This window comes from Sander vitreus, chromosome 9, assembly GCF_031162955.1.
Source record: "Sander vitreus isolate 19-12246 chromosome 9, sanVit1, whole genome shotgun sequence".
Classification (NCBI taxonomy): domain Eukaryota; kingdom Metazoa; phylum Chordata; class Actinopteri; order Perciformes; family Percidae; genus Sander; species Sander vitreus.
The window spans coordinates 33642010-33652357 of NC_135863.1; the positions used below are offsets into that span (position 1 = coordinate 33642010).

The 10348-nt window shown below is 39.1% G+C and overlaps 1 long non-coding RNA gene across 1 annotated transcript; it reads left to right on the plus strand.

The window, feature by feature from the left end:
• Positions 1 to 4146: 4146 nt before the first annotated feature.
• Positions 4147 to 9852, plus strand: LOC144523904 (uncharacterized). Its single transcript, XR_013502550.1, has 2 exons — positions 4147 to 5010; positions 6582 to 9852. It is a non-coding gene; the product is annotated as an uncharacterized LOC144523904 (long non-coding RNA).
• The last annotated feature ends 496 nt before the right edge of the window (positions 9853 to 10348 follow it).

Consider the following 10348-nt stretch of genomic DNA (forward strand, 5'->3'; position numbering starts at 1 on the left):
GTCCCTCTTTGGCTAATGTATTTTAAAGATGGAGGTATGTCCCTCTTTGGCTAATGTATTTTAAAGATGGAGGTATGTCTCTCTTTGGCTAATGTATTTTAAAGATGGAGGTATGTCCCTCTTTGGCTAATGTATTTTAAAGATGGAGGTATGTCCCTCTTTGGCTAATGTATTTTAAAGATGGAGGTATGTCTCTCTTTGGCTAATGTATTTTAAAGATGGAGGTATGTCTCTCTTTGGCTAATGTATTTTAAAGATGGAGGTATGTCCCTCTTTGGCTAATGTATTTTAAAGATGTAGGTATGTCCCTCTTTGGCTAACGTATTTTAAAGATGGAGGTATGTCTCTCTTTGGCTAATGTATTTTAAAGATGGAGGTATGTCCCTCTTTGGCTAATGTATTTTAAAGATGGAGGTATGTCTCTCTTTGGCTAATGTATTTTAAAGATGTAGGTATGTCCCTCTTTGGCTAATGTATTTTAAAGATGGAGGTATGTCCCTCTTTGGCTAATGTATTTTAAAGATGGAGGTATGTCTCTCTTTGGCTAATGTATTTTAAAGATGTAGGTATGTCCCTCTTTGGCTAATGTATTTTAGAGATGGAGGTATGTCTCTCTTTGGCTAATTTATTTTAAAGATGGAGGCGCAACATGGCGGCCATCATTCGAGCGACTCGCTTGTATGTATTCTGAATGATTCTGAATGTCAGATTCTACGCGTACAATAATACTTTGATTAGTTGGTGGAAGTAATTACACATGAATGAGTACATACTTGTGAAAGAGCAAAGGGAATCAACTCAAAAACTTACATAATGGAGCTTTAACTGAAAAACATACATTGTATAAAATTAAGTTGCACAATAAACTGGGTCTACAATACAGTGTAGGGCCGCCTATGCCTTTACATACCTTTTTAGTTCATAGCTAAGCTATTAAAATAATAATTGTTGGCATGATTTTATAAATCATGTTGTAATGTTAAACATATAGTACATGTGGTACACTGAATGTTTAGGATTAACTGTATCTGTGGGTGGCTACCTTAGTAACTATCTGCTAAGCCTATCAATGTGTTTGACTTATATTTGCTAATAATATGTTGGATTCATGTTAAGACATTTTTAAAAAAAATTAAGAAACTTTCAAAAAATGTATAATTTGGTGGCCCCCCCTGCAGTAATTCTGAGGACCCCCTAGAGGTCCTGGACCTCCTGTTGAAGATTCCTGATTTAGGCTGCTGCCTAGATTAAATTTACAGATTTGTGCAACACACTATTTATACTGTTCATGGAGATTTGAACATGTTTTGATTTTCTGTCTCAATCTCTGTCAACGTTGCTGTCTTGACATCTTTTCTTAAAATACATGCCATTCATGATTCAACTGGACAATAACACAATCAAGCAATTGTGGGATAAATCAGATCATTGAAAGCGAACAAGACTTTTTCCTCCCACAAATCCTTGAATAGCATCCCCATTTAAACATCAGTCTAAAGCTAATGTTTTCTGACATAGCATACTGTGAAGCCACTCATTCCAAATCACAACTCTGTCAGCGTGCGCTTCCAAACGCCTTGTTGGAAGTTTAATACCAATCCAGTTGTAATCTGCAGCCATCAAAGACATGTAAACACATTTCTAAAGGAGTTCTTTCTCCACGGTTGCTTAGCTACTCCCACGGAGATTTTCATTTTACTATTGTGTGAATGGCCAGCAGTTTTTAGTCCACATCTCTTTTAGGATTTTTTTGGGTCTGTAGTGAAGTAATTACTTCTAATCAATCCAGAGCTTCTTTGCTTCAGAGCACATTTTCTAAACTTTTCCTCTGCTCTGCTGCTCTTTCTGTCTTTGTTCGTGATAACTGCAAAATAAAGACCATTGCATAATTGAATCACAGACCTGGTGGTAGTTTTATGGAAATATCTCAGCATGACAGCTCCGTTACATTGGATTTCTGCTGCCTGCCACACACTCTTAAGTAAACCAGTGAACCTAGAAACCTTTTGCCCCTTGATGCATCATATCATTCGGAGAAGCGTGGATAAGAATAATCTATATTGTTGTATGTAGGCCAAGTAAATCAACACTGCATAACTGGAAATGCTCACTGTTGCCAGGCTGTAAGCGTTTCAGTTGGTATCTCCTTTAGTTTATGCTTCAGTCTCTCCATGCAGCTTTTTGCTCCAAAGGCATATATGTTTATCACCACTGGAATTTACTATGAATTAATAATAGGTTAAATAATACATTTCATACGTTTTGGATGAAACAGCGCTGCATGTATATGTCAAGGGGCGCTATGATGGCACGTTAGTAGTGCAGCATGTGTTCCCCTTTGTAGCTAAATGCAGTTAATGTTCACCAGTAGCTTAATATTATCTCTCATATTTTGAAGTGTATCCTAGTTTTGTGTGTGTTTGTTGTGGTAGTATGTAAGGTGGTGTGCACTGTACTGTATATATTAAAACATATGAAATGTATGAGGAGTTCATCAAAAATCAGTACAACACCTTTTCACATAAGCCCCTAAATGCCCTATTGACCACTGCTATAATAATGTTTTATAATAACAATAGATTAAATGACTGTATGTGTAAGGTAAAAGGAGATGCTCATAGTGATGATTCCACAGAGAATGATCGCCCGACCCTGCAGGAGGTTGCGGCCTTTTACGCTCCTCTTTTGCAGTCCACAGACAGACCCGTCTCCGACCCTGCAGTTCCCCTCAGCTTTATGGAGCATTTTTGGCATCTTTCTGCTCATTGTTTGGGTTTCACTCTCAACGCTCTCTTCAAGGTTCCATGGCATGAAAATGTCACTTTATGAGGTTTTTTTAACATTAATATGAGTTCCCCCAGCCTGTCTGTGGTCCCCCAGTGGCTAGAAATGGTGATAGGTGTAAACCGAGCCCTGGGTATCCTGCTCTGCCTTTGAGAAAATGAAAGCTCAGATGGGCCGATCTGGAATCTTCCCTTTATGACGTCATAAGGGGAAAGGTTACCTCCCCTTTCTATGTTTTGCCCGCCCAGATAATTTGACCCACCCATGAGAGAGAGACATCATGGCTTTCAAACGAGCAAAGTGGCAGTTGGTCAAGGCCACACCCCCACCATCCACCTTGCCCCCCCCTCTCTCCTCTTCAATAGCTACAGACACAGAAATGGCACATCCTAAGGAAAGCTCATTGTGGGACTGGCTCTGGTGGCTGTAATTCTGCACCAAGGCTGAATTTAGGGAAAGAGACTTCAGATACAGTATTAGGGGACCACTAAGGTCTATATAAAAGAGACTTCAGATACAGTATTAGGGGACCACTAAGGTCTATATAAAAGAGACTTCAGATACAGTATTAGGGGACCACTAAGGTCTATATAAAAGAGACTTCAGATACAGTATTAGGGGACCACTAAGGCCTATATAAAAGAGACTTCAGATACAGTATTAGGGGACCACTAAGGCCTATATAAAAGAGACTTCAGATACAGTATTAGGGGACCACTAAGACCTATATAAAAGAGACTTCAGATACAGTATTAGGGGACCATTAAGACCTATATAAAAGAGACTTCAGATACAGTATTAGGGGATCACTAAGGCCTATATGAAAGCATCCAAAGAGCACCATGTCATGGGACCTTTAAGGTGGAGTACACTGGTTCAGTTGACGGATGTAAAGTCAACAGAGCCTTTTTATTTTCTATGGAAAGCAGGAAATCTGACCGCGTTTTGCATGAAGCATACGGCTCAATGTGTTGACTGACCATTCGCCATATCTGAATTTGCATTATTTGCAAATGAGGTCCATCCATCACAACACTCCAGGCTCCAGAAAAATCATCAAACTGTCCAACTAGGGAGTGCTGATCAAATATGAATCAAGATTATGTTACTGCATTGCTTATTTCTCGACTCAAATGTTTTCAGAAACATATTTTAGTGTACTTTTTTTGCTGTAAAATGAGAATGTTTGTGACCAGGCCGCCATGTTGAAAACAGTTGAGCCAATACCAAGCATCACCCAAATGGCAGTTCGTCTATCCACCTATTGGACCATTTTCGATTCCTGCATATCTCTAGCTACTTTGATCTACATGCTTTAGTCATGTCTTGTTTTGCGTTTAAAGACTGGGATTTACTGTAAACGGGGGGGGCAGTGTCTAGCTCAAGGACACATGGGACAGCAGGGCCAGGGCTCAAACCACCAACCTTCCAATTGGTAGGCGACTGCTCTACCCCCTGAGCCACAGCCGCCCAAAATACAGTAATTATTAAACAAAATCCTTCAACAGGTATTTTCAGTGTAAAGCCCGATAATTCTGCTTGGTCTATTAACACTTTAGCCTGTTGTCTTATCCTAATTAAATGGGATAAAATAATTTGAGTAACTGATAGTGTCCCATGTGCAGGAATTCAATGGAATAGTTCAACATTTGGGGAAAAAAGAGGGGGTTATAAGGGGACTATTTGTTGGAAGTGTCGAGGCAACCTCATGGTTATGGGTTTTGGATTAAACAAACAAGATGTAACATTCATTAGTTAGCTTAAGAGGTGCTGTCAGGACTTTATGCTAAGCTAAGCATAACAGGTACAAGCATATTTCCCCGAAAATGCTCCCATAGGTCATTTGTTCAGGCAGCATTTATGACTCATATGAATGTTTATGGTGGCAGTGCCCTCTAGTGGTCTCCCATAATTATTATGTGAGCAAAGTAAGGAGGCAGGTTGTTTTGTCCTTACGGAACTACGTCATGTTCTGCGTGACATGCGTAACCAGCACTTAAGTAACAGATGATTTTATCCCAAACCACCATCTTTTTCTAAACATAACCAAGTCGTTTTTTTTTGCCTAAACCTAACCAAACTGCTGCTGTTTCACAACGGTAACGACGTGTTTCAAACTGTCATTTAGATATGAGGACGGAAAACGCTCCTGTTATCTCCTTATTAGAGAGTAGGAATAAACGACCCATATCGTTGTATGGTTTGGAGGACTGATTATTTTGATGGGTAAGTAAGTGATTTGTTTCCTTTTTTATATGAAATTTACATTATTTTTTGACATTTTAAATGAATTGTTGGAAGAGGCAGACATTTTCTGTGCACTAAAATGTTTTTTTCCCCTGTTTGCTGGGGTATTCTTTTGTATATAACTTTAAAAAACTTAAAAAATTAAATGAGAATTACTTTTTTTTAAAGAAAAGGAATGAGAAATAATAAATTAACTAAAGTGATATTTCTTTATGTGGGGCATGTTGTACACTTGTGGAAACCAACGTGAGTTGATTGAATCAGGGCCAGAGAATCCTCTGCAGATGACATCAGTTGACTTTACAGCTCAAACATACACACAAACATGTCCAGGGGCATCCATCCTTCATCTTCAATGTTCTTGGTGGATGGAAGTAATTCAATTATGTCCCAGCACGTTTGTGTTTGTTTATCTATGTCGCGGCGAAGCCTGATTGAACCCTCCTGAGATATCACATGGGATGAGCAGATGTTGTGTAGACCTCTGTGACCCCGTACGTTCCACAGTCATGATCTGTGTGTGTGCAGTGGCTTGCTGAGGCATAGCAACACTGGCAGCTTCCTTTTCCCCTGCTTAGCCCGTGAGTAATGCTCAGACCAGAGCGCGGGGGCTGGGCTATGAGGGTTCATTAACTCAGCTGAAGCCTGATGAGCTGGAAAACTCCTAACCTTTAAGGTTTCAGCCCAGCAAAAGATCCTCATCATTTTGCAGCGCATGGCAAACGGCTTGATAAGGCCTTGCTTCATTTTTATTTTTGTACCATTGATTAACTTATAATAGAAAAATGCATTGTTGTCAGAGCATCCGTATGAATTCCATGGTTTGGATATTATTGCAACGCTCCATCAGTGGTGGAATGTAACTAAGTACATTTACTCAAGTACAGTTCTTAAGTATAAATTTGAAGTACTTACTTGAGTGTTTTCTTTTCATGCCACTTTCTAATTCTACATTTCATAAATAAATATTGTACTTTTTACTCCACTACATTAATTTGACAGTTACAAATTCAGATTTGTACACACAAAACACATGTAGTTTATAAAATGTGATGTTTTATAATAAACTAAACTACCCAACAATATAATGGCCTACAAGTCCAGCTGAGATGATCAGACCATTAATCACTTAGTTGATTAACAGAACTGTTTGGATCGTTTCCAGTTTCTAAAATGGGAGGATTTTTCTGCATTGAGTACTTTTACTTTTAATACTTCAAGCACATTTTCCTGATGATACTTACTTTTACTTAAGTAACATTTTCAATGCAGGACTTTTACTTAACACAAACCAATCTTTGTTTTATTTATACAGTGTGGTATTAGTACTTTTACTTACGTAAAGGATCTGAATACTTCTTCCACTACTGGAGTTAGATGACAGGAAGACAATATATCACATATATTTGTACGATGGGAAAACATTTTCTTGTTTAAATATTCAGTAGAATAAAGGATGAATACATCTTTGGACCAGTTACAACCATTCTCAATGTTTATATCTGAAGTTAACTTTTGCATTCCAATTGAACTACACTTAATTCTTTCAGACAGTAACGTGCATCTCGGGACCAGTGTTTGTTGTCTTGAGTTGACAATGATGTGGCGTGGGAGAGCTGCACATACTGACCGTGAGCTGACCACAGTGTTTCCTGCCCAGAGGCTCCACTTCCAGATGACTGCAGACAACTGTTTCACTTGGCCCTGGCCCAAGCCTGACCTGTCAGGTTCGGTTCACTGGGACGTTTAAGGTCAATGATGGAGAGTTTTAGGGAAGTCAGCTTGGTGCCTGCTGAGCCTGAAAGTGATAGTACACACATAAATCAGTGTGACATGTGGCTGTCATTTCTCAAAGGTAAAAGGTTAAAAAGCCCTGACCCTCTATGTCCAGATCTGAGAAAAGTTTCACATGAATGGCTTGTGGTTCATAAGCTTGCATTTGGGGTTAAGAGATAGCATGTCAAACTACAGCTGAGTGTAACTAGTAGTACACATGTTTTAAAAGAAGCAACTAGGAAAATAAAACTATTTTCAAAGTTTATTTGTTTAACGGAATAGTTTGACATTTTTGGAAGAGTTTGTCGAGTTTGATGAGAAGATCGATACTGCTCTCATCTCTGTTAGGTAGTGTTGCATTGCCAGGCCCATCTCCACAGCGCTGTGGAGTAAGGTCTGGCTACACCACACATACATTAGGGAATAGGAGAAAAAAACCTTTGTGTTGTTAGCATTTCTTTAAACCAATCACAATCGTCTTGGACCCAGCGACGGTGGCTCTGCTAAATAGCCTCAGGAAGGAACTTGTTCTGGTGGAACATTTGCACCTGCAAAAGAAAATTAACGCCACATACAATATTAAATGAAGTTAACTGTTGACACAATACAGTAACGTGAGCTATTTAAATTAGCTGATACATGGTTAAACGTAATTTTCTCTTACCAGTGTATCTCCGTGTGTACTTCGTCCACAGTAATCCCACCAATCAGTCCCAAAACGTTACGGTTAGAGAGTAAATGCAGCAAACATACTCTTAGTAAATCTGTACAATCATTCCTCGAAAGAACCAAGCAGACCTGCCTTGTTGCACCATCCAAATTGTCTTCTAAACTTGCCATTTTTAGCGTGTGGCTTGCTAGCTCAAAGTGTGTTGTTGTTTCCCGAATCAAAGGGTTTTTCAACACAGAGAGCGGGCCGAATGTCAGGCAATTATCCTGGAAATGTACTTCAGTTGATCCAAACTACTGTTGGTGGAAGTGTGAAGCTAGAGCATGGACGCTGTTAGCTTAACCTAGCAAAAAAACAGAAGACGAGAACTGCCGCACTTGCAATTATGTATTTAATGCTGTTGGTTGGCTAGTGGCAAGAAAGATAGAACGAACTTAGAACTTTCTTGGGTTGCAACAACTTAACGATAGGCCAAATTTTGAACTTTAGACATAGACGGGCTAGCTGTTTACCCCTGCTTTCCGCCTTTATGGTAAAATATGGTGGAAATAGGGTGGAAATGGTGGAACAAGCTCCCCATTGACATCAGGACACACCTCTTTTGACTGCACCTTAGCCAAGAAGATGATGGCTAAAAAATAATAACTTTGTTATTACATGCGGCTCTTTGTAGTTTATTTGAAGCATATGTACTTGTACTCGATTCTTGCTGTTCGGAGTTTGTACCTTCATTGTTGAATGCACTTATTGGAAGTCGCTTTGGATAAAAGCTAAAAGGAATGTAAAAAATAAGCTAGCCTTCTGGCTCCAGCTTTATACTCTTAGCCAGTAAGGAAAACTGGTTTTGTTGTGTAAAACAATTCCTTTAAAATGCTTAAGAGTGGAGCTTAAACTATCATAATCAGTTCATTGTCCCACAATCTTTTGAGACAGTCAGTGTGTGGTTTGTGGTTATTTGATTAATTGAATTTTTATTTTGAAAAATCACCCCAAAGTCACAATATCATCTGATATGTTTTAAGTCCTTCCTTATACCTGATCTCGTGGCCCTGGTCTTTAAGAAGGTAACTGTCAAAATCTATATTTGATCAAATTACCATACAGCGAATGTAGTACTCCAGCATAGGAACATGATGCACAAAGAGCGGTCAGTTAGGGCCCCCTGGCAGATTAAGCCTTGGCTGGCACTAGTGTGTGGCAGTGTCAACTACAAACAGTGCATGTTTATTGCACATACAAAGACAGTAAAATATCAGTGTAAATTGACATAAAGTATTGTTCAAAAAGAGGTTGAATCAGAGACAGAGATACCTAAGAATATTAAAATGTCTGCATAGTTCCAGAGGCTGAAACCTAGCAACAGTTAAGTATGAACAGTTGGAAAGAAGGCTTAGACATCACTGGTAAAAGATTGTGTAAATACCACTTGGGTAAAAAATAGATAGCATGGCAATAAGTCATAACAACAGTTCAAACATGACTTTCACTGCAAATTGCTTCACCATGCACCACATTGAAGCTTGCAAAGTGTTTTCCCCATGAGGCTAAACCTTAAGTGATCCTCATGAGTTCAGTTATGGTGCAAATATCACAGGAGGCTAAGAGCTGTATGACTGTGTTCAAGCCAGCATTGCAATGTACTGACCAGAGGGAGAGATGATCCAGCCACTAAGTGGCAGTGTTGTTCCAGTGATGATAAAACACTGGCAGATCATGGAGAGCGGGACCAGAGGGAGCAAACTCATGTTCTACATGTGTGATTACACCATGTTTAACATGTCACCAGCCAAACTTTGCTTATTAGCCAGCAACCTGACAAGGAATATGATATGATTAATATAGATCCTATCATTCCAGCTTACTGTGCACTTGTAAATAAATGTGTTCATGTGATGTCAATTTGGCTTTGCTTGTCTTTCTTCCCTCTCTTGCCATCCTGATTCTGTCTCATCTTTCTCACATGACCTCTGACTGTAAAGCAGACAAGCCCTCCTGGCAGATGTCATTACCAATCCAAACTGTGTCACCCTGGACACACTGACTGCTCCCACTTGGCCCGTCCACGCAACAGGAAGCACCGATTAGATATCATATAATTCATCATAAATTGTGATGTTTCTGACTCATCTGAGTAGCACTTTAGCCTTGAGCTCAGCCTGAGACTGGCACTGAAAAGTAGCCAGAAAACGATTGCTTTGATATGTGCTACTAACAGGGGGAGGATGAAAGCCAAATCAGAGCTGATGAATTAAGGCTGGCAAGTAACACATTTATTCTTAACTGCCGCCTTTGAGCAAGGCAGTCTATTTTGGGCTTCATCAGTCTCCATGCTCATTTGATATTACATAACCTCAATAAACTCTGTAGGAAACTTGTGTTTGGACTTTCATTTCTACAAAACAAGCATTAACATGTTTTTTTTTTCTCAAACTACTAATTTTAAAACAGAAATGTGAAACTTCTACACACCAAAATGAGGTTTACTGGATACTAGATCATGGGAGTTTCACTAGAGGTGAGAAATATTTGTGGGGTTTTCCTGGAAACATACGATCTCTGTACCACTATGACTGGAAGGATGAAGGTATTAGACTGCAGAGGGTTTGCTCATAAAGCCACTGCTGCTCTGCTGTTAGAACAAGTCATTTTCCTTTTGGTAACCAGGGTTCAATATTAATGGTGTTTTTTAGAGAAAAAAAAAGTACTTTCCTGAAAATCCATTTTTACTGGCCCCTATACAAATTGTTTTTTATTAGTGGTTATCGAATAATGCCAAAGACTCAAGTAAATTGATATATTTCTTTCTTTCTTATCTTTGTTTACAATGTATAAACATGTCATGGACAGAGTCATAGATGAGTTAATACATGG